This window comes from Chamaea fasciata, unplaced genomic scaffold (assembly GCF_029207755.1).
Source record: "Chamaea fasciata isolate MVZ Bird 193981 ecotype frontalis unplaced genomic scaffold, bChaFas1.0.hap1 SCAF_2, whole genome shotgun sequence".
NCBI lineage: Eukaryota > Metazoa > Chordata > Aves > Passeriformes > Sylviidae > Chamaea > Chamaea fasciata.
In genome coordinates this window covers 45,911,071-45,934,861 of record NW_027094087.1, presented here as the reverse complement: position 1 = coordinate 45,934,861, position 23,791 = coordinate 45,911,071, and the positions used below count along the sequence as shown (strand labels likewise).

Here is a 23,791-nt window from a genome sequence, read left to right as displayed (position 1 = left end):
GAGGCTCAGAGGGGTTTGTGTGAACATGCAGTAGAAGAGAATGAGGATGAGGGAGACAGGCTCTTCCCTGTAGTGTTCAGTGACAGCAGTTTTTCTTCTTCTGCTGATTAATTTTTAAAATTTGGGCAGGGGGCTAGAGGAAGAAGGCACAAAGCCTTAGAGCAGAGATCTTATTTCTGCAGCTGTTTCATGGAGTGACAAGTGCTTTAGAAGAGGGAGCTAACACAAATGCAACCAACTTCAGAATGCAATGGGCCCTGATACATGGGCTAGTAAGAGGGGCAGAGTAAAGGTACCTTGGACTTTGAGAGCACCAAGTGCCCAGGAGGGGAACTGACCCTGTGTTGTGCTCTGTTTGAGGGGAAGTTAACAAACACAGAGCAGATAGAAAGCTCCTGCTTTCCTACTCTATCACAATGCTTTGGCAGAGATCCTTCCAAGGCACTTTGTTAGTTTATTTCTTGAAGATTTGACAAATTAAGTCAAAGACCTGTGTAGCTGAAACAAATAATAAATTGCAAATTATTAAAATTACACATTAAGTGTATGTAATTAGCTGAACATAACGAATGGTCCTGTTTTGCCAAGAGACCTGCAATTCTGGACATTTCCTCTTTCATTATTTCACAAGGGGAGCCAACAGAAGTTTTATTTATTAGTGAATTAGCAAATTGAGGAACAATACAGAAAAAATACTTTTAAATTTAAATCAAAAGGGAAGAGATGATGTAATTTCATAGCTTAAAAGAATGAATGAAAATAATTGAGTTTTAAGTCCCCAGGGTAAAAGAGGAATGCTTTTAATAACCTTTAAGGCTTTTCAGGAACCTTTCAGTCACTTGCCAGGTGCTTGATACTGAAGCAAGAAAAACTTTTTTTTTTCATACTTGTGTTGTTTTTGATAGTACATTGTGTGTCAAATAAGGCAGTGCACTTATACTTCACAGGAAGAAGTTTTAAAATGGAATTGGCAAAGAGAACATTTGAAATTAGAGTTAGTCTTCAAACAAAAATGTTAAGTGAGAGGGGGATGTGGCTCTTCAACTTAGTTAAACCGCAGTAGGAGGAGTTGGCTTGCTATTCTCAACATAGCATAAATTCATGGGGCTTAATATTTCATAAATTTACTAAAACATTTTCATCTCCTCTGGGGAGTTTCAGCTGCATTTGCCATTCAAAATTTCTTTTAAAATATAGTTAAGACATACTGTATATTCATTTTCTGGGCTTTAGGCATAAACTGTAGTTGAACTTGATTCTCAGGGGTAATCTCTTAAAATGAAACTCTAGTAAACCTGGCTCCTTTTTGCATTAAGAGGGAGAGATGGTATCTTCTGATGGGGTTAGGTCTTCCACTGTTACAGTGTCTCTAGCAGGCCACTGGCATAGTGGAGAAAAATATACCCCTCAGGAGACTTGGTAAAGCTAGCAAAATCAAATCAAACAACTCTTTAAGAAAAAGCCTTGTTTGTTAAAAGTTCTTCCAGAGACTGACAGATCTTATTATCTTTCCTCACACTGACTAGGATGTCAGTATGTCAAGAGCAAGCAAAACTTACTTTTCAGTGGAAGTAAATGTTGTTTGGGAGGCAGTTGAACTTGTGACTTCACTTATGAGATCTGAGCTGATGGTTGCCTGTCTCTGGGTTTCCAATGTTCCTTTAATGAAACTATTTTTAGTGATGTTTTGTGAGACACAAAATGGTAAGGCTTGGGTAGAAGTAAGATTATTCTTTTAATAACAAAATGGAGTGTTATCATTCATCTAGTGTTTATACACTAGCTGGTAGGTACAGTGTATTGCTGCATTTGGCTTTGAATATAAAAGTAGTGGAGAAGTATATAACCTGAGGGTTTTGGCATTTAATGTTTTACTATTTAATTTTTTAAAAATTCAGTATAATTTTTGATTTATATTTAATTCTCCACTGAAGAGCCTGCCTTGAATTGGAAGTATTTGTAGTTGAATTAATGTGGTGTTTCAGAAACATATTATGCTTTGGGAACTTTTTTTATTGTTGTTGAATAGAACTTCTTTGCAGGTGGCAGTGACTCTGCCTTTGTATGGGTTTAATGCCGTATTAACAAGACATCCATCAGGAAGAAGCAATCCATCAGTATTTAAGAGATTAAAAAATTCTAAGAAGTTTATAAGCACTTCAGTACTTAAAATTAATAATCAGACAGCAGAAGTAGTCCTTTGTTTAATTTCTTTCACAGATGTAAGCGCAACAAAACAAGCATCTCCAGAGAGATGCATAGCATAAGACTGGGAACCCATCCTGCACTGGGCTGCCTCAGCGTGATTCTTTTCTTTTTTTTCTTGTATCACTGACCATTTCTGCAATACTGTTTGAGGTGATGATGCTGGGATGTTGTTTTTTTTCCATGCCTGTACTTAGATCCTGCAGCTTTTCAGCTGAGTGAACAGTGAGTTGATGCCCTTGTAGGAGAGGTTTCAGTTAATAGGAAAATAAATAAAAATGTCTCAATTGCTGTATGATCCATCAACTTTACTGCTGTACTTTGATCAGATGTCCTGTTCTGCAGAGGTGTCTATAAAGTGGTGTAGCATGAACAGAAATTGAGAAAATCCAGCAACAGCAATTTCTATGGACTGTCTGCTATTTTCACAAGGGTACTTGCCATGCCATGGCTACTACATCAGGATGATTTTGCTTGCTTTTAGGTGTGAAAGGTGTATACAGTTGTTGCTCAGCATCTGAACACTGACTTCTAGAGGGCTTCTGCCCAACCTCACGAGCTAACTTTAGGTGATAGTGGCACAAACTGTTGCTTTCAGTACCTTGAGCAATATTGGAGCTGCAATGATAATGGTTAGGAGCTGAGTAAAAGAAGAAATACGATGAGAAAATGAATGTTTTTTTAAACAACTGCCAGCAACAGGAGAACCCTGTTCTACCTGTATCACTATCATGTGTAGCATGCAGGGAGGCTGGGGTGAGGACATGAGCCCACAGGCATCACCCTGAGAACATACACTGAATGTTTTGAAATGCACATACCCTTTGACTAGAGCGTGTCTGCTTGGGTGTTGAAACGGAAGGGGGTTAATGAATTGAAAGCAGAAGGCTGGAGAAGGGAAGGCAGAAAGCAGCTCGTGAAGAGTACATAGTGCTAATTGTTGAACTCACTTCATCAGCTAAGGAGAGAAGAGAGATGAGGAGACAAGAGAAAAGTTGTCTCAGCACTCCAAGCTGTAAGGCCATAGCTGTGGTGGGTGCTTCTGGTTTTCCATCATGATTTGGAAGAGACATTAATACCACAGCTGACAAAATGAAGATCTGGAGTACTTCTTAAATATTTATTTCCCCAACCTGCATATTGTTGCTGGTGTTAGTATTTGACAAAATGATTATTCTGTGCTGTGGTTCAGTGTGTATTTATTGAATCAAAAAAGTGTCTTGCTGTCTTTCATTACATAAGATGCCCATTTTCATGACAAAAAAATGCAACTCAATTCTGATTAAGAGTATTCTAGCCAATTCTAATGTTAATTGGTCCCAGAGAAAATTATGGATGTGTTACATTTTCCTGTAGTACATCTTGTGTTTCCCCTCATCTGTCACCTACTAAATAATCAATGCTCATTCTCTTGTTCTATTTCTGCCAACTCATGACAGCAATATTCATCTCGTGACCATAAGGGAAGGACCATTCTGACAACTTTAGTGTTTGTAGATAATTGAAGTGGGGGGAGGGTTTGGAGTTGCAGCATTACATGGTGCTCTCTGTACTTTTGAGTAAAGAATACTCACAGATTATTAGAAATGATCACCTAAACTGTTCAGTGTGTATGTAGGGATGTGTAAAGCAATCCTGAGACTTCCTTATGATTATTTTTCTTAGAAGCCTGTTGGCTGCTTTGCAAGAGCTGAGTAAACTTGGAAAATGTCACCAGTTCTGTGCTGAAAAGCTGATCTGGGCAAACTTTAGGAGAGCTTGGTCTTATAAATTTTGGTAATTATATTGTCTTCTGAGTGGCAAAGTGAGTTTCTGCTGCATGTTTTGACTTCTGTTGTTTTTAATCGGTGTTCTGAGCTATGACAGTTCCTGAACCTCACTCTCATAGCTCAAATCATTCAAATGCATAGCTAGTGTTTAAAGGGGGAAAAAAATACTGTTTACACTTAAACAGTAGTTAAGATACTGTTTTAACTGGTACTGTTTTTTAAATGACACAGGTGAAGCATGTTTCCCTTGGGTAACTATTAACTGCCTCCCAGCCTGAATTTAAATGATTCATGCTATGTGGCCAAACATTTCTTACTGCTTAACTTCATCCCATTATTGTGACTGTTCCTATTCTTAGAATTATTTTGCTTTATTTCTTCAGATGAGGAAATAATTCAAATGAAGTAATCTCTAAGTTGTATCAGTGTTCTAGTTTCCACAGCTATTCACAATTTGGAAAAATGTTTGCCTTTTTTTGAAATTATTAAAGAAAAATACTTAGCTAATTGACTAAGTTTGTATTGTGTTTTAAACCTGTGTACGTCAGTTCAGATCTGGTATCTGTTTTAGAGTTCAGTTTCTGTTTATAGTGGATGACCGGCTGAGTGAGTTCTCATTCTCATAACTGAGTATGAATGAAATTTTTTTTTCTGAAATATTCTGCCTCACCTCTATTTTCTGTTTCTGTTACCATTCTTACTAGCAAGTTTAATTACCACCAAGTATTTGGAAAAGGTTGGAGGAAAAGCATGAATACAGCTAAAATCAACCTTTTTCTTTGGAAACAGTTTTGTAGGAAAAATAACTGCATGTCCTGACAAAAACTTAATAAGTTTCTCCTTCAGGTAGTGTTTACCCTAGTTGTTATTTTGAAAATTAATTTGTTGCCATTTTTCATTGTGAGCCTAATATTTATGTGACCAAAATCAATTTCATTTGATCCATCTCGTCAAATGCAAGTGAAATTTGTCTCTTGAGCATTGGGGTGATAATACTCACAAACAGTTCCAAATGGTATCAGTATCTGTTTCTTCACCATACTCCAGTATCTTGTCCAAATTGCTTCTGGTCTCTTCAGTTTCTGAGCAGGAGAAGCCAGCAGTGCTATGTTTAGTGCTACACTTCCCAAATTGGAAAATAAACATTCCATAGATCCTGCACATGAGAAAAAACTATGCTGCTGGAACGTATGCTATTTTAGAAGAAAGATAAAACTGTGGTTTGGAATACCTTCTGTTCCATGAGAAATTCCTAGTACTGGTATATTTTTCTTTCCACAAGTGCTAGTGCATTAACCCCTGTCTTCTGGTCAAGTTCCAAATTGAACAGTTACTTTCTTCCTTCTGAAATTCCCCTGCCTTCTTTATTGAATATAATATTCTTCACTTCCCTGTTGAGGGAAGTGAAGTGTTCGCTTCACTGTTGAGGGTGATGGTGTGAATGCTAAAGGTCACCAGGTTTTAATTCAGAGCTACTACAGCAAAGTTGTGCTTGTGAGCCCACCTCTAACTATTTGCATCCCTTCGTTTTAAGCTTCTGTTTTGTAAAAACAGTATTGGAAGCGTAAGTGTTATCACCAGTCTCTCAGAACAAAATGCATAGGGTCTTTTTTTGAAGGGGAGGTGTTTGTTTGGTGTTTGTTTTCTTTCAGTCTTTTTTATGGTTAGGGGGATGCTTACTCCCCTGGTTACTCTAGGTTTACCCACGTTCCTCTAGTTTACCAGTGCAAGTGTAAAGTAACTTTGTATCTTAGCTAACAACAGAATGTTTGAACTCTTTTAAGATGTGCTTATGTAATACATGGTATTTCACACAGTGCACAGAAACATTCATTGGTGTATTCACTTGTCTGCTAAGAACAGTTTGTCAATATGATGAGGTGTGTAGGCTAACTGCAGCTCACTGTCCTGTCTCAAATAAAGCTTCTTCCCAAACCAAAGATGTCAGAGACTTTGATTCTCCGTTAGGCTTCAGTAATGCCAGGTTTTTCTGGTTTAGGCATTCTGGCACAACTGTACTCTTGACACACTTGTCCTTATTTCTTACCACTTGTCTGTTGTGCCAAATACCCTTTTCCTGAGTTCCTGGAACAGTGTGTTGTCTGCTAGGGAGTGACTGAATGTTTTCTCTTATGGAATTCCCTGCTGGTCCATGAGGCTGGATGGAGGCCAAAGGTCTGGTGTCTTTCTGCAACCTTGTGACTGGTTTGCAAAGGGTTTTGGCTGTGTAGAAAAGTTCCTTATTCCTTTCCTCACCAGGTTGCAATTGCAAGGAAGTATTTTACCTTTTCTGTTTTCTTGTAATGGTTTGTCAAATGTTACAAAGAAATAGGTAGCCTTGTCTTGATCATTTCTTACTTTTCTGAATTTTCTTCTCTAAATATTGGGTAGTTTTAAAGATCTCAAAACTTTTCCTAGGAGAGAATTTGAGTTTCTCCTTGCTGTTATTGAAATATTTATTTTTGTCTTCCAAGTTTAATATTTGAATTTCACTAAAACCCTAATGCATGAAGGTACAGAAGACAAAGGTCTCTACAGAATATGTGGTGCTGCACTGCATTCAGAAACAGGGCTCAAACCAACTGTAATATTACTCCCTTCATAAGATCCAACAGAGTCTCGTGCTCTATCCCACAGGATCAGCTTAAGTATTGTATTTTCCATTGTTAAAAGTACAGATATAAAATTACAGAGGCAGGAACAGTCTGTTCTGTGAGCCTCTTAGTACTGCGGGGAATTACCTTCATGAGGACTCTGGGCTTTGGGGCAATGTAGTAATATGTGGGACACTGAACTGGTAAAAAAAGCTCTGGTCAGAGTTTCCAAAAGTGCTTAGTGTTGGTAGAAGCTGACTCTAGAGTATGTCGAAGTTCAGTAGGAGGAAAGCTGAGTCCATACTAATATTTGGAAAAATTTGACCTTAGACTGAAAAGAATGGCTAGGCTTAAATGTATTTCTCTGCTATTCATATCCTTGAAGTCATGAAAATAAAACCAAAACTATGCTTGAGGGAAATAGAGTAAACCTGATCTGATTCAACAGGCTAGACTAGGAAGCAAACTCTTTAAGTTTGTTCACATGAGCAGAAAAATGAAGAGGCTCTGGCTCCAATGGGCATTGCAGTTTTTTGCCTGCTTTATGTGCTTGAAATGTGTAGATCTAAAGATCATTAACTGTGTGAGTAAATACCACCATATTCTGCGAGGCAAACAAGGCTGCCCAGTTGGAAGCCATTTAGCAAAGTAGCCATGCTGGTGGTGTAATACCTTTCTTAAGGGCATAGATTTTCCTTTGCACAGTTGCCCACAGACAGTAGAAATAATTCTTTGCGGAATGCACTGTGTTATGCAGTGTGTATGGGATCTTCACCTGCTTATGCAGAGCAATACTAAACTCATCTTTTTAAAAAATAAAGATCTTATCTCTGTGCTAATAATTCTCCTCAGTACTTCTAAGAAAAGGCAAGTGGGAAAATGTGTGAGGAATACTTGTACTTGCGAAGATATACTCCAGAACTTGAAGAAAAACTCATTTGCTGCTGTATCAGAACTACCATTCAGCTTAAGAGCTCTGTGTTCTGAACACCACCGGCAGGGTAAAAATGGTAGATACTTGGGTTCTATACTCACCAGTGGGCTGTTCTTATGCTTCTTCTGAAAAAGGAGATTTAAATAGCTCCTCCCTCTTGTGGGAAGACTGCTTTGATATCTTGTTTTGGCATGTGTGTTGAATGCAGTTGTCTTCTACTCTTTCAACCTTGCTTCTCCAATAGAGTCTAGAATAGATGACAGTGATAGACATTGAAAATTATGGTATATCTTTTAAATCTTGCTCCTTCATATCCCCCTTCTTTTATTGTTTTCCATGTCATGGCACACGTATAGTTTTAAATTGCTGTCTCACAGGTCTTCTGTCACATCTCACTTGTATAATATGTGGTCTTTGTGCATTCCTGGGATTGTTTAATTTATGGTCTACATCTTCTCTTTTCTACATAAACACACAAATTCAGGTTCCTACAGGGAGCACTTTGATCAGAGCTTTTAAACCTGTGCAGGGTGTTATCTGTGGCTCTTTGCCTGCACGTGAAAGAGCTGTTACTTCTGGGCCCTCATACGGAGAACCAGAGTCCTAAAAACAAGCCAGAACTTGACATCGTGTGTTAAGGTGCTGAAATGAAGACGAGCTACACACTCGATACAGCTGGGCTGCAGACATCTATTTGAGAACTCAACAGTCTGTCATCTTTCTGCAAAAGAGCTTCTTGTTGTTCAAAAGCATGTGCTGAGTGAGCATTCAGAGGTTGCTGGCTGAACTGATCCTGATGAGCGAGGAGGCAGGGTTTCTCTGTCTCTGTGGAGGTTGGAAGGTCTTAAGAACTTCTCTGCAGCTCAAGAATGGCTGCTGTGATTGTTATGTATGTAGAATCATTTGCTGTGGTTCACTCCCCTGTAGTCTTTCACTTGGCTTTAGTCTCTCATCTGATGAAATGTTAAGCTCAGAACTGTCTGTATACAGAAGGTGAAAGGTCATTTTTGCATATGGTATATTTAGTGTCCAAGTCAGTGCCAAGTTTCTCCAGAATTTTCTACCTCTACATTCCTCGTCTTCCAAGCGAGGTGCTTCCATTTTCCTTGGTACTGGGTCGTACAGATAGGTCGTCATCCAAATGTAGTCTTCATGGTATGATGGGGCTCTTGGAACAGTGGGTCAGTGATTCTGTCAGGAGGTGGAATGACACTGTACTCTGCCAACGTGGTATGACTGTGTCCAGGAGCAGGTGATTACGTTGAGGTCACTGCCCACAGATCAGGTGTGTGTGCACATCTCTTGGCTCTGTTGAGGGTTGTTTGTGGGACCTTTGTGTGTTTTTCTCCAGTCCTCCAGCAAGTATCCTTAAAACTGTCAAAGCTAGCAACTAGTTCATAGAACCATCAGAGTTAATATAGCCATATTTTGAGACCTGATTTGGCCCTAATTTTTACAAATAAAAAGTAGCCGAACTGTGCGATTTTCTGCTGCTCAGATTGGGTTTTTGTAAACTTTTTAGTACTGGTTGGTATAGTGGGAGTAAGAACTGTGATTGAGTTGAACTTAGAATTGTGGATGACCTGCAGAGCAACAAGCAATTGCAGGATTGTTTTGCTACTTTGCAAGATGTTTTTTGCAGCTGCCTTACTGTTGGTTAAGAAGTTCCAACTTCATCTTGGAAGGATAAAATCAAGCAATGCTTAAAAGCAGTTCCCTTCAAGCAATCAGGCACAATTGCATTTAACCCCTGGTGCTTGTGACTGTCCCTCCCCTGGTGTACTGGGTGGTTGACTTAGCTTTATTTTTTCAGTACAGCTGGTTTTAGGAATCTAAGGAAAAAACGTATGCAAGCTTGCTTCTTCATTGTTTCTCATGTCTGTTTCCTTTGATAACCAACATGTGTGGGCTGGAAATCTAAGCTGTTCAGTGATGTTTTCTTAGGGTAGACTTTTAAAGGCAGGATAGAGCTATGTTTTATTCTGCCCAAGTGTAAAAATCTAATGAATATTTTTACTTTAATTGCTGAGCTCAGGTGTTCTTAGGACATTCATGGGATTTGCTGGTTTTGTCTGACTAGTTGAACGGGTGTAGTAACTAGTGGGGATTTAAGGAAAAATGTCTGAGGAGCCCACCTCATGTTTGTTCACAACAATAGTTGTTCTGTGAGACTGTCTGGCTGTACCTGGTTAGCTAAAACCCTGTTCAGCTGTTTTAGCCATGTCTACTTCTAACAGTGGGCCTGGGGGGATACAGATCCACAGAAGGGACCACAGTGGGGTCATCTGGTCTGACTTCTCCGCTCAAGCAGGGCCGTCCTAGAATACATGGCCCAGGGTTGCATCCAGATGGCTCTTGAATTTCTGTCTCAGTGAGGGAGACTCCAAAACTTCTCTGGGCATCCTGTTCCAGTGCTCTGTCTCCCGCACAGTGACTGATACCTGTGGTACCTGCTGTCCTGGCTACACCACAGATACATAGTGACTTGCTGTCCTTCTATTGCACGGTACTGCCACTAGCATTTTTTGCATTTTTTGCATTTTGATAAGTCAAAAAATGTGGTGAAGTAATCTCAAGCTACTGAATAGCTACTCTGAAAACTGCAGACTCTCTTTGTGAAAGGTTCAGTACCTTGCTGTATGGCAACACTTCTTTGAGAGATTTTCTTCACCACAAGGTGACTTTTATTTACATTTTGAACTTTAGAGTTTTAAGATATCAAGTGCCTTCACATTTAGAGAGTGATTATTATATGAGTATTTTAAAAACAAATGGCTACACATGGTTCTCTGCTTTATAAGCTGGTATGTATATAAAAGTGTATGCAAGATTCATGCAGGTTGTGTGAATAGGAAATTGCAGGTATTTTTTCTTTCTGTGATTTTTTTTTTTTTTTAAGTGCTGTGGTTAACCTGAAGATCAATATGGACAGAACACAGGCATCCCATTAGGGCTGGCATGCCTCATAAAAGCAGGGCATGTCCCAGTGGAGGCTATTGGACCCAGCTGTTGCTGTGCAGTGCACTGCTGTGAGTGTGCTGTGCTTGTGGAGCTCCTGGGTTTTGAGAAACTGTGTGCTTTGTGAAGCTGAATCCCATCTCTGCCTCTTTCTGCACAGTTTATATTGTTTAACCAGTTGTTTGGAGGAAGTATATGAATCTTCAATGTTGTGGATTCTGATCAGCCATCAGAGTACTCCCTGCAGAGAAAAGGCTGCTTAATTCAATTAATGTTTGAATAAATAATGAAGGGTGGGGAGGAATTTACCTTCAGGTACTGTGTGTACTGCTTCGGCATCAGTGCCCACTGTCACTTAATGGGTCTTTACCTCAGTTTTTAAAGCAGTTAACATGATGTCCTGAGGGCACTGGAGAGTATAGGCTGTCTTTGTCTGAGGTGATAATCTAAACTAAAATAAAGGGTGAAAGTGGACGTTGCTTTGGCAACAGGCATTAGTTGGGGACCCTTTAAGCATATCACAGTTGTGCAAGCTCTGCACCTGATTTTATCTGAAAATAGAAAAGTAAAGAACTGCTTAAGCATTACTTGATTTTTTCAAAATAAACCTGATCTAACTACTTCTGGTATCATTAAGTTTTTTGGGGTTTTTTTGCTCATCCAAAAAAACTAATGTTTTACATGATGTGGACAAGAAGAGCTTTGAACCTAATCTATGGTATGGTTAGTGGGGTCCCTGACTGTCCCAGCTGTGAAGACCTTTGGATCAAAGGAAAGCTGGCACTGAACCGTTCTTTCTTCCACAAGTACTACTTTCAAATTGTTGTTTTAAAACAAATATATTTTCTTTAAGTTGCAGGTAATAAAAGTACTGACATTAAACTGCAAAGAACTACATACAAAAGAAATTGAGTCTGATTTAAATGTCAGAAATAAAGAAATGGTGAGTTAAAGCTTCAACTCTGCCCACAATGCAACTTATTGTCCAATGTTACAAAGTTTTGAAGATCCTTTCCATACTCAAGAGGTGTGCTGTGACTCAAGAATGCAGTGCTAGTGATGCTATTGTACACCACAACAACACAAAGACTCTGACTTCAGAAGGCTGAAAAATGACTCCTGTATTTTTGGGATGTGTCTCCCTTTTTATGCTATTCTGCACAGACCAATTTGATTGGTGAAGCAAAGACAAACCTCTTCAATCACATTGGTCAGACCAGAGGGACATCAAGTAGAAGTCCCTCCTAGGGAAAAAATGTAAACCAAGTTACAGTTACCAAAACATGTCTCTTGTTTACAGAAAATTCCCTGGGAAGGAATTTCAGAAAACCAAAACATCTCAGGCACAAACCAGGGCTATGGTGCTAGTGTTAATTTTTCTGGTTTTGGTTTTGTCTTTTATCTCCAAATAACAGTTCGTGGGAGTAGGGAGAGGATAATATAGAAATGTCTAAGTCCAGGAAACAGATGGCAACAGCTTCTTTAGAGCTTTTGTGCTTTATTAGATGAATAAGCATTCAGGGACCTTTTAAAAGCATGTGTCCTGGACCCGGTACCATATCCTTAGTCCTTAGAGCTTAATATTAATGTTTCGATACAGTTGGGATCTATTACAGGATATAAAAAGCTCCACTGATTTAATGCTCTGTTTTAATGGTATTTGTGCCTCTTATCGAAGGTTGGCTCCTGATGTGAGGTTCATGGCTCTACTAAGAAGGGAAGAAGTGTTCCAGGAGTTATGGCTGTTTTGCAGGTGTCTCTGGGGGTATAGCCAGTGCCTGGTCTCTGCAGTCTTTTGCTTAGAGAGGGGTCATGTGAAGGACCCCAAATGGTACGAGGGGTCAGACTTGGTTGCTTTTTCAGTAACTGGCAGCTTGGAAGAGGCGTATTTTAAGGTATGTAAAGGACAGCAACAATTTCTGTACCTTGGCATGCTAGGATCAGATGTAGTTTGTGAAAATAGGAAAGAATTGGGCATTTTGTCTCAGTCCCAGGTGTGCCATGGAGTAATGGAGGCAGGTCTGACATTTCCATGTTCTCTGCAGCAGTGCAATTTTTTCTAGGCCCTCTTAACTTAGAAAGAGTTGCAGCGAGCCTGGGGAGCTTTGCTGAAAAAATACGAATTGCTAAGAGAGTGGACAATGCAAGGGGGGAAGGGATTCCTTCAACCTGGCTGGGAGACTTTTCTCTGTTTTGATGCTGTTCTAAATCCATATCATTAATGTGTGATAGCTGATTCCTCCTTACTATTTTTGCTGTGTTTTTGTGTTCAAAGAACAGAGGTGTTTTTATTGTGGGATTCTGGCATGGGTTCTCAACCTGTGCTGATGTTTTAAGGTGTGCAGCCATTTTATACAAACACAGCAGTGTAGCAAGACAAGAGTATCCAGATGTTACAAAATTGCATCATTCAAAATCATAATATCCTTTTTGTATCTGATTTTCCTCTTCTAAAATCAGTGTTTGCATTTCCTTTTTCCTCATAAACCTTCCACCTTCTTCACATTGGGTCTTCAGTTCATTTCTGGATTTTAGTTTTGAATACCAGGCTGACAGGTTGATCTGTGATGCTGTTTCCAGTTGGTTATGTCTAGGAGAAAATTGATTTTTTTTCTTTTATTGGCCATGTGCAGTAAAAGCTTTTACAAGATGGTAGAGAGCAGGAACAGTGATGGCAGCAGCAATTTAGCTGAAGGTGCAGCAAACAAGCCCAGCTCATGTTCAGTATTTACACTCCAAATCCAGACTGGGAGGATTGGAAAGAATTTTGGTTTTGGTTTGAGAATGAGAGAAGGATTAAAACCACTAAACTTATTCTAAGTGTTTGGGTTTGGTTTTTGGTTTTTTTTTTTGTTTTTTTTTTTTTTTTTTTTTTTTTTTTTTTGGTTTTGGTTTGGTTTGGGTTTTTTTTGTTGTTTTTGTTTTTTTTTTTTTTTCTGAGAAGAAGGAACTGAGTGGAGAATGAAGTATAGTATGGTGTTTTATGTAGTGATGACTGAAAAGCATAAAAAGACTTTCTTCTATTGTCAGTTCTAATTGGAGGCTGGCACTGATTAGCAAGAGGAAAGAAGTCTAAGAAAGGAAAGACAAATGGGGAATTTTTTTGAGTGGAAATCTGCTGAACAAAAGAGGATTTTTGGTCCTCTTGTTCCTTTTGTTCCTGTATTCTAGTGGTTTTAAAGAAACCTACAAACTGCATACAAACTACTGTTAATTCTTCTCTCAGCTCTTTCAAGTGTAAGGAGGGGAGAAAATAGGAAGAGGTATGAGTGCTAAATAATTCTTCTTAGTAAAGATGGTCTGTAGGATGGTTTGTTAGGAATTCCTATACTGTGAGATTTTGTCTTACCGTTCATGCAGTAGGGATGGTGACGTGATAAATATTTTACCTGGGACTCTTTAGCAATGAAACCAGAACTCTGGGACCACATCTCCAGGTGAAGATATCTCGTTCCTGGTTATGAGAAGATCACGTTGGAGTGTTAAACATGAAGTGCCAACAACATAAAGGCTGTTAAGTGCATTATATAGTGTCATGTGTTACACCGGCACATGAATCATGTGGATTTGACTCTTTAAGTCAATGGAATTGTCACATCTCTTCCAATTTAACACAAACATGCAAAGGTGGAGTCTGCAAGTGGCTTAGTCACACCTCAATTAGGAAAAGCATCTTGATGATGCGGAAGTGAAGTTGTAATGCTGAAGTTGTCAGGTTGCAGATGCTCAGATACAGAGGCAGAAATGCTGTCTCTGGGTAGAGACAGCTGAGAATCTATTTCAGCTTCTTGCCTTTCCCATTCTAAAGACTTTACAAGGAGCAGTAAAAGTAACTGGATGGCTCAGTGTCTGTGGTGCTTGTTTCAGAAGTCTGAATACTGGATTTGTGCTCCCAATTTTCTATGGAGACACCTGGCTTTCCTCAGCTCTCTGAAAAATCAGGGGGTGTGATGGTGCCTGTTCCTGCAGGCTTTGCACAGTGAGAGGCTGTATTAATGTCTTGTTTATTCCAGGATGGCTTCAGGCAGTGGAGTGGTTCTGCAGATATGTGGGTGGGAATCTGGGTTTCACAATAATACTGGAAGGACGTCTGTAAATGAAGAGTAGCTTTGTTTTTAAATATAAAGGGATTAGCAACCTAATTTAGAAAATTAGCAAGTGGATTTTGAAAGGCGGGTGATGGCAATAGATAGGATAAAGAAATGCAGCACCAATATCTTAAAGTACAAGTGCAAACTCTTGTTTGGCTCTGAAATTAGTAAGAAATCTAGCTGGCTTAGGCGCTGAAAGTAGTTGAGCTGCAGCTGCCACCAGCTTCTTCAACAGGATGAACTGCATAGTGTGAAGTCTAGGCTTCTGCAGCCAGGTTGTGAATATCTGCTTGCCAGCATGTGCTGCAAAGAAATTGGCTCCCTGTATGTATGTTGACAGTAAGAGTCCTTGGTGTTAATTCTGCATCCATCCCTACATAAAATATTAACACCAGCACTAGAGGGTACATCTTGAGTAGACTTGAAACTAATAGAGCTGTGACAGACGAGCTGCTGGTATGAGTAAATGAAAAAGCATATTATCTCCTTCTGAAAACATCAAATTGCAATATTTTGCAGGTCGGGGAATACTGCATGTGGCAAATACTTCAGGCAAGCCATTTGGAAGCATTTCCTCGTAAAACTTGGGAAAAAAAATCCCCAACTTTATTGGCCTAAATATTCCATGGACTAGAAACTTGCTGAAGGACTTAAAGCAAAAATAGTCGATGTGGCAGTAATTTGAGCTACAAGTCAGAGAACAGTGCTTGTAGGGTAAATACTAAGCTCAGATTGAGTGTCTTACTAATGATTTAAAAAAGGAGGTGAAACAGCTCATCAATTAAATTCAAAATTTGATTCTAAATGGGAATTTTTTGCAAGCTGAGATAGAATGAAAACAAGTACTAAGTATGGAGTGGTTAAGTCTTAGAAGACAGCATAAAAACCAGCTTAAAAAAAAAAGAAGCGTGTTTTAGTGGAGAGAGAGAGCTGGCATCTTTTTCATGTGGGAGAAGTTTGTTCAGCGTGTTTTACCTGGCTGTGTGTCTGAGACGTGCTTTGGCAACTGTAATTAGTGTTGAATTTTTATTCCTGCTGAAGACTATGGCTAAGAATTAAAATTGGGTCATAAATACTGCAACAAATCCAGGGCTATTGTTACTAAGTCCAAACGGCAGTCTGATTCTGTAGAGATGCTGAGGGGCCATATCCCTTAGGACTTAAAACAAATGAGGATATTTAATACTTGAGAAACCAAACTAATTTTTAAGTTTCTTTCACAAAGAGGTAGTTATCACATTTTATGCCCTGAGCTAAGCTGCAGTTTAGTCTATTGTTGTTTGGTGTTTATGCAAACTACTGTTTCAAAATATTTCTTACTGAGTGGCTCAGTGGACCAAATTTTTTTTTCCCCTATTCTGTTTATAGGGCACTCACTGGAGAAGAGGGGAGACACCAATTGTTCTCCCCTCCCCAGTCTGTGTGGGTGTGTGCACAGTGCCTGTGGGGTATTTCAGAGAAGCAAGCAAATGATCTCCAGTGTATTTTTACATTATAACACCCTTTAGCTGTGTAGGCAATAATTGGTGACTTTGTCGTTTTCTGTGCTCTGCTGTGTGGAGTCAAGAGCACTGAAACACTTTCAGTGCGTCCCAATTCAGAACTTCATGAGCTTTCAGGGAACAGCGTTCTTCTGGATCTGCTGGTGCTATACTTGTCAGTCTTGCCAAAAACATTTTACTAGTTGTTGTTTCAACCGATGCTTGATGTTTTTACAACTAGGGGAATGCATTGTTTTATAAATGACATTAATTAATAAAACATGTAATACTGAGGAAATCCGATGTTAGCAATTTTAAAATTGATCATGCACATTGTAAAGGTAAATTTAAACACTCTAATAGAAAACATTTGATGGTTTTCTCCAAAATGTCCACTGTTATATTCTGCCTGATTTAGCATGAGTAATCAAGACAGACAAATCTGACACAAAGTACTTAACATTTACTTTTTATCTTTTGAAAAATAAAGACTTTCTATAGATTTTTTCAAAGCCTTCCACTTTTTCTGTCAAGTAATTCAAGTATTTTGAGGATGTATTACTATTAAACCTTTCAAATTTCTGGTTTGAGTTAAGTCCTAATGCCATCAGTGTGCCCTACCATTGGCTTGGAATATCCCTTCATGTCTTCCATTTGACAAACTGTCCAATAATTTCAGAAGTGCTGTAATACTGAGTTTTGCCAGTACTGAAAAAGGGAATAAATTTTTGACTAACAAAGGATGGAACTTGGGTGGGCTCCAGCCGGAAATTCTGCAGGAAAACTGCATCAGGCAGTTCATAAACTTCTGCCAAGAAGCTGGTTGTACGAAAGCCAGTGAATGTGATGGGTTTTGTGCAGTTGTTACAGGATGACTCTGAATGTCATTGTGAACCTTAGTTGTTGCATGCTTAATCACTAATATTTTCTGTGTATTTTGTCACAGGGGGGTGGTTGTACTGAAAAAGAAAATCTGGAGAATGGAGTGCCTACGGAGATGTTTGTGGGAAGTACAGAGAGCAGAAGGGGAATAAGCTTGGGGAAAGTGGTATTTGGGGAACTTGAGAGATTAGTAATGAACTGCTGAAGCGTAAAGGATGGGCCACTTGGTTTGTAAGATTTAATAGGCAAGCCAAGGATGAATATTAAAAATCAAAGCTTAATTGAGGTCAGAGTTTGATAGTGAATGCTGGTCTCTTGGAAGCAGCATTTTATTTTGTTTCGTGAGAAATGGACATTTGTGGAAGTAAAAAGAATTGCAGTAGCTGATTGAAGATGATTAGGATGGGAGTAGGGATTCCAATTTTGTTTTCAGACCTGCAGATGGGAAGTACGGCTCCTTCTTAAGAATCCAGAGTAGATGTGTACTGAAGAATCCCAGGCGACAGCTTAGTAACCTCTTCATGATGAACAAACAAGTTGTTCTTGAAAAGGCTTCCGCAGTTCTGCATGTAGCTTATACACTCAGAGTGGGCAGGGGTTTAAAAAAGAGATTGGAACAATCTCATACAGTGGTGTGGAGTATTTCTTGTGCCTGTGATCTGTTGGGGTGACTCAGTTTCTACATTCTGGGGTCTGTCATAGTTGTACTGGAACTTCTGCGACAGAAGCAAGAGGGGAAACATAAAGTGTGACTTGTACAGCAGACAGCTTCTCTATGGTCAGATATGGAGAGCAGACAACACAATTTTCTTGCCTTGCAGAATAGGACTTGTGCCCAATAAAAGCACTCCTGTTAAGCTGGAAGTAAAAAAATAAAGCGAGGTTTAAGCATGAATTTATTGTCAAAATATTGATAATTTTCTTTATGCACAATATTGAGGTGGTGAATAATTACTGAATCAGGTAACTGAGTTGGAAAGCTTATTGGAGAAAATACAATTTGAAATAGTGGATCTACCACAACATTAAACAATTCATTCTAGTAACTTCTTGTTTTTACTGTTCTTAGAAAGAAAAGATCTTACCCAGCTTTACCAACTAGTGACTCTTCTGTGACATTTGCCTGGCAGGATGAAAAAGCAGTGACCTTGTACGATAGCAAAGAGAACTTGTCCCATTATATAAAGACTGTAACTGAATGAACCTTGATGCATTTAACTGAGCTCCTAAAGTATCTTACTGTAAGGAAAGTTCTCTACAGATTTTCCTCTGTTATGACTTGTGCCTTTTTCACTGAGTTATTAATTTCTTTTTAGCACAATAACACATGCCTTTTGAAGGCTCAGTGCAGAGTAAATGCTTTGCAAGTAAATGGATTATCAGTTTTATGATTACATTCAGATCTGTTGGCTGGGTTTTGCTGGCTAGTAAAATCACAAGCTGTCAATTGGAGTCTGTTTGTTTTGGCGATGACTGGAGTTTAGGTGCATCAGTAGACAGTTTTGAGTATCAATAGCTTCAGAACTAACAGGTTGGGAAAGCACTTTTTTTTATAGTAACCTTTCTCTTAGACTTAGACACTCTGAATTAACTTACATATTTATTTAACCCAGGCCTATCTGTGATTAAACTGATTAGCATCTGATGGCAGCAGTCCAGTGGGGAATGCTTTTTTAAACTTGATTTCAGTGACCATTTCTCTGTATCATTATCTGGAATTCAGGATGTTGAATGCTCCTGAATAGACCGTCTATTGCTAATGTGAGTGAACACATATTTTTTTCTTTTAAACAGCTTATTTAAGGGGTTCTGCTTTTTTAATGTGTTTTTCACAGTCTTTACTACTTGTACAGCATGGAAGAAAGGTAGCATAACAAAATTTTAAAATCAAGTTTGTGGGGTTTTCTGACTTCACTCTCCTTCACTAAAAGGAGCGATAGTTTAAGTACTATGGAAGCTATCCCTGGATTCTGAAACTGAAAAATGAAAGTTCAATTGAAAATCAAGAGTGGTGGTATGGTTGTATTTCTTGTGGCCTGTCTCCTAACTTATATGTAACATTTTGGCCGTGATAGAATCAAATTATGCTAGTCCTCTTTGTGGCAGTTGAAAGTTAAAAAGCTTCCATTTCTTTCTCTTGGTTGTCTTGCCAGTTGAGTTGTGTGCATAATTGTCAGACAGCAATTGTGAGTCGGTTAAAGAAGCCTTTTGTTCTGAAATGTACTGGAGAACTTTCTGTACAGCACCAGGAGTAGAATACTTGAATGAGCCCGTAATCTAGTTTTAGCCTAACATTTGGGAGTGACTGGGATTAAGGAAGATAATGTTGAAGACATTTTAAGGTATTCTAATATTTGTCTTATTAGCCAGTTCTTGAGGAATTAATTTAAATGAGTTATTCTCTGGAGAATATTATTCTCAGGCATAAATCCTCTCTGGAAGTGAGCTGCAATACCTCCCCAATTCCCTGAGGATGGCAGCCTCATCATGTATACTGTATTACCAGGCATAGTATTTATCTGAAAGTGGTTTTACAGGTGAGAATTACTCTCTTTCTTCCTGCTGGCCTCGCCCTTGCTTTTGTTTGTTTTCTTAGGATCTCTTGAGCTGTACCAATAATATTTTTCCCTAAGTGCTGTGTCTTTCAGAATAATTGTGTTAAATATCTTCTTTATAGAAGAAACAAGTGCAAATCTGCCTTGAAATCAACCCTGATGAATAATGACTTAAAAGATCATGTTGCTTATCTGTTTTGTTTAATACTAACAATCTAGTTCTATTTCTCAAACATATTTCAACAGGAGCAGCTACTCAGTTTTAGAAGTTGTATAAAGCTCTGATAGGTTTTATACCAGAACGCTGTGACTTAACAAAGTGTTTTGAAAGGCTGTGAAGGAAGTGTTGGTTTGTTAAGTTTTGTTTTCTCCACAAAGGTTTAAAATAAGGTAGAGAAGGGGCAGTTTTTCATGAACTCAAGAGAGTCTGCACTCTAGTGTGAATGCAGCCACTGATGCATAACCTCAGACATGAATTTGCAGATACAGCTGACAGCTGCCAGGGTCTAGAGGATCCTGGACCCTTGATCAAGGTGATTCCTTAAAGGTAACTGATACCACATAAATATGAGGAGTAAGTGAACATTTTTTTTTCTTCTGCTCCACAACTACAAATCAGAGTGAAATGCCTGCTCAGGAAAGGACAGTGGTGTCCTCTCTGGGAATTTTTCAAATTTCCTTGATTTTTGCAATAATAAAGCTCTTAGAAACAGCCAAGGCTCTGCCTCTCACTTGATTTCACTTTGTGACATGGGGGTAGTGCTCAATTTGTGTGGTAATATGCTGGGAAAAGGGCTACGTGAGTGCTGGTCTGACAGGGGATTTGGGCTATTATTGAGCAGTAAAACCCCTTCCTGTTTTAAGCCACGTCAAAAGAGGGAGGAAGGAACTAGCAGATTGCCAGGCAGGCACCACGGTGTTGTTGACTTTCCTGGTTCTCCCCAGTATTTTTCAGTGTTTTCCCCTTCATTCTCCTTTCTCTACCAGGTGTTTAATTGTGTCATCTGAGGTTGTAAGTTTGGCTGTAGATGTGGTTTAAAGACTTGCAAATAAAATTCTCTTTGTAGCTTGATTCTGTGTGGTGTTAAACATCTATTAGATGCTGAGTGGTTGATGCAATGTGGGATTAAGATTTTAAATCAAGTTTGTGCAGTGATGCTGTTATTTATAACAAATAATGGTGAAAGGATGTGTAGCATGTCTGAAATGGCAAAGAGGTGGTTATCTTCAGGCTTGAACCTGTTTCTCTGTTAAAGACTGGGCATAACGACAGTCTTTTAAATGGTCTTTTGACTGGTTTAACCGTCTTGAACAGTCTTAGAGACTTTTTTTAATGCTCATCCATTTGAAAGCTGATAGTGTAACAGCTTTGCAAAGCAAAAACTCCAAGAAAGACTTTGAGAATACTTGCTGTTTACATGATATTTATTTGTGAAATTATTTGCCTTGTGTTTTTTCTGCGTTTAACTATACTGCTGTTCCATTATGTCTGGGAATTAAAATAAATGGGTCTACGGGGTTTTTGTTGTGTAAATGGACCTTCAGGAATTCATGTTTTTCTCTTCCAATGAATGATGATGAATTCATCATGTTCTGTTGTAGTATTGGCTGAGTTCCTGAAATTATTTGTGTACAAGTGCTTTGAGAGCTATTGAAGACGATTTTGCTTTCTGGGTTCTAATAATGGAATGATTTTTCTTTGGTGCAGCTTTATTCATAGCAAATTAATAATTAATAAGGTAGAATATGACATAAAATTTCTACCTTTCTGCTATTAGTTAACTGTTGCTGAAATTGACTGTCCTATTGTATTGAGTTACGGGAGCATTACAGAAAATTTTGCCAGAAGTTACTCAGTTCTGTGTAGGCAATTGTACTTTTGCCTGTTCCTTCAGGATGGTGAAAATAAAACATATTAGCCCTTTTCATACCCACAAGGAGAAAGACTCATGAAGTCTGCATCGATTTTTTTGGGAAGGAAGGTGCTGAACCCCCTTTACATGCAGTATGGGCAGGTGTGCACTGCAGAATGAAATGCACAGCACTTGCAGCAGTGAGAAGGCATACTAGGGGGATTGTTTTCTTTTACCTGGAAGTTGCAGTGCACAGTGTTAAAGCAGTGAAAGCACAGGCTGCAATTCCAGTCTCCCTTTCTTCCACTGCCCTCCACCACCCAAAACTTCATCTCCCAAGAGGCTCCCCCTCCAAGCATTGCTGTCTGAGTTAGTAAAACAAAACAGTGTCTGTGTTCCAGAGATGACCAAGATGGAATTAAATTATTACTAGAGAGTAAACAACACTCTCTTATCTGGAGGGAAATAGCCCTGAGCAGAAATGTTTTGTTTCCTAATTTGGCCAGTTTACACAAATCAATTTAATGCGTCTTTTGCCCTTGCTATGACACTTGGATTCTCAGACACAGAAAATCTGACCAGCAAGGGGAGAGAAGGCAGCCAGGCAAGAGAAGGGATGCTCAGTGCCAGCTTAAAGTACAGAGAAATATGAGAACTGACATCTGTCTGAGACACTTCTTCCTAAAGTGTGACACTCAGAGCAGTCCTCTTTGGGATTTAGGGGGAGAATGTGTTGTGGTACAGGAACAGCTGGCTACAAATATGGATAGCAGGCTTGAAAACACAAGCAAAAGGAAACCTGTGCTAAGCTGGCTACTGTTTTCTCCCTAATACTTTTCTAATCAACTGTATGGGTAAAAGTAAGTTTTGGTTATGTCATTGATTCTTCTGGTATTTATTTGATTTATATAGGTTTTGCTCTTGGTTTATTATAGGTATCTGGCCCATCCCCCACCATTACTTCCTCTTCTAGCCAAAAGATTTACCAGCTTTGGTAATAAGTGTGGATTTTTTTTCTTTTTGGAGGGGGGGTGTTTTTTTTTTTTTTTTTTTTTTTTTTTTTTTTTTTTTTTAAGAAAGCTTATGTTTCTATTTTGTTTTATGTTGTGATACATTGAGTTAGTCAACTATGATCAAGACAGGTCTGTAACAGGTTAAAAGATAATATAATTCTGAGCTGGGAAGGCATTAGAGATTAGTCTAAATATCTTGGTCATATGAATTTTCTCATTGGAGGTGGAAGGAAGCTTAGCAGGGGCCCCGTGGACCCAGCCCTGGTCACAGTTTTACAGCATAGATCCAGAAATGGCTCTTTTAGAACATGTTGAACACCACTTTCCAGTTTAATTAATTTCTTCCTATCATGTGTAATAGGTGGGATTTGGGGGGAGGTTGTGTATGCAGGCAGTGGAGGAGGCCCCAAACAAATTTTCACCACTTCTTGTTCCAGTCCAGCTTGGGTGGGTCTTAATATAGATGTGGCTTCACCAGATGATTCTGTGGTAATCTTTGATGTTTTGGGTTCGTGTAGGATTGGACTGGATAGCCATGCAACATGCTTCTTGAAAGACTCTTTCATGAAAGGCCCTGGAGCTGCAGGTGGATGCAATCAGATGGCCCTTCCAAGTTGTACTAAAGGTTAAATGCAGCTGGTAAGGATTTATGCCACTAGGCACAAGTACTGCAAATCAGGAGATACATTTCAGACCACTGGGGAACGGCTCCGTATAACTGGTGCTTCCAAGCCTTGCACAAAGGTGGACATCAAAAGTTGTGAAGCAGCCAAGTCAATAAAAGAAATTAAATCAGAATAATTGCAGCAAGGCAGGGGGGAAAAAAGCGTATTTAGTGCCACAGTCCAAGGACATTGGGCTGGATGAAACGCCAGGCTTTGAACCAGGAAGAGTTTCAGTGGAACGGGCTTTGGATTCCCTATTATATTTGTGTTAAAATAAAAGCTGGACATATTGCTGGAAGATTACTTGTTTCAGGACGTTGCATGACTTTGAAATCTGCCTAACTCTAAAAATTCTAACAGAGGTTTAATTTTTTTCCTTTCAACGAAACTCCTTTAGTCCAAAGAACAGAAGGCTTGGTTGAAATATTAAGAGATCATATGTGTGAAAAATACCTGTATGAGAACTGCAGAACAAAGAGAAGATGTTTTATGAGTTGTAATTAATCCTTATGAAAATATAGGGTGGACACTTCAGTGGTGGAAGCAGGGATCATGAGTACTTGTGGGGCTTCTAGTTTTAATTGGTTGTTTTTTGGATGTTGTTGCTTTGTTGTGGTGTCAGTTTTTTGTTTGTCTTGGGATTTTTTGGTTTGTAGTTTCATTTTGGTTGGGTTTCTTTTGGTGTTTTGGTTTTTTAGTTTGGTAGTTTGGTTTTGGGGATTTTTTTGTTGGTTGTTGGGGTTTGTTGTTTTTTTAGTTTTTTGAAGGATTTGTTTTGGTGGGGTTTTTGT

General features: G+C 38.9%; 1 protein-coding gene across 7 annotated transcripts in view; it reads left to right on the top strand.

Moving 5' to 3' along the window:
* The window catches only part of ATP8A2 (ATPase phospholipid transporting 8A2), a 302,792-nt gene that overhangs the window by 104,772 nt on the left and 174,229 nt on the right, over nt 1–23,791 (top strand). The window lies entirely within an intron of this gene.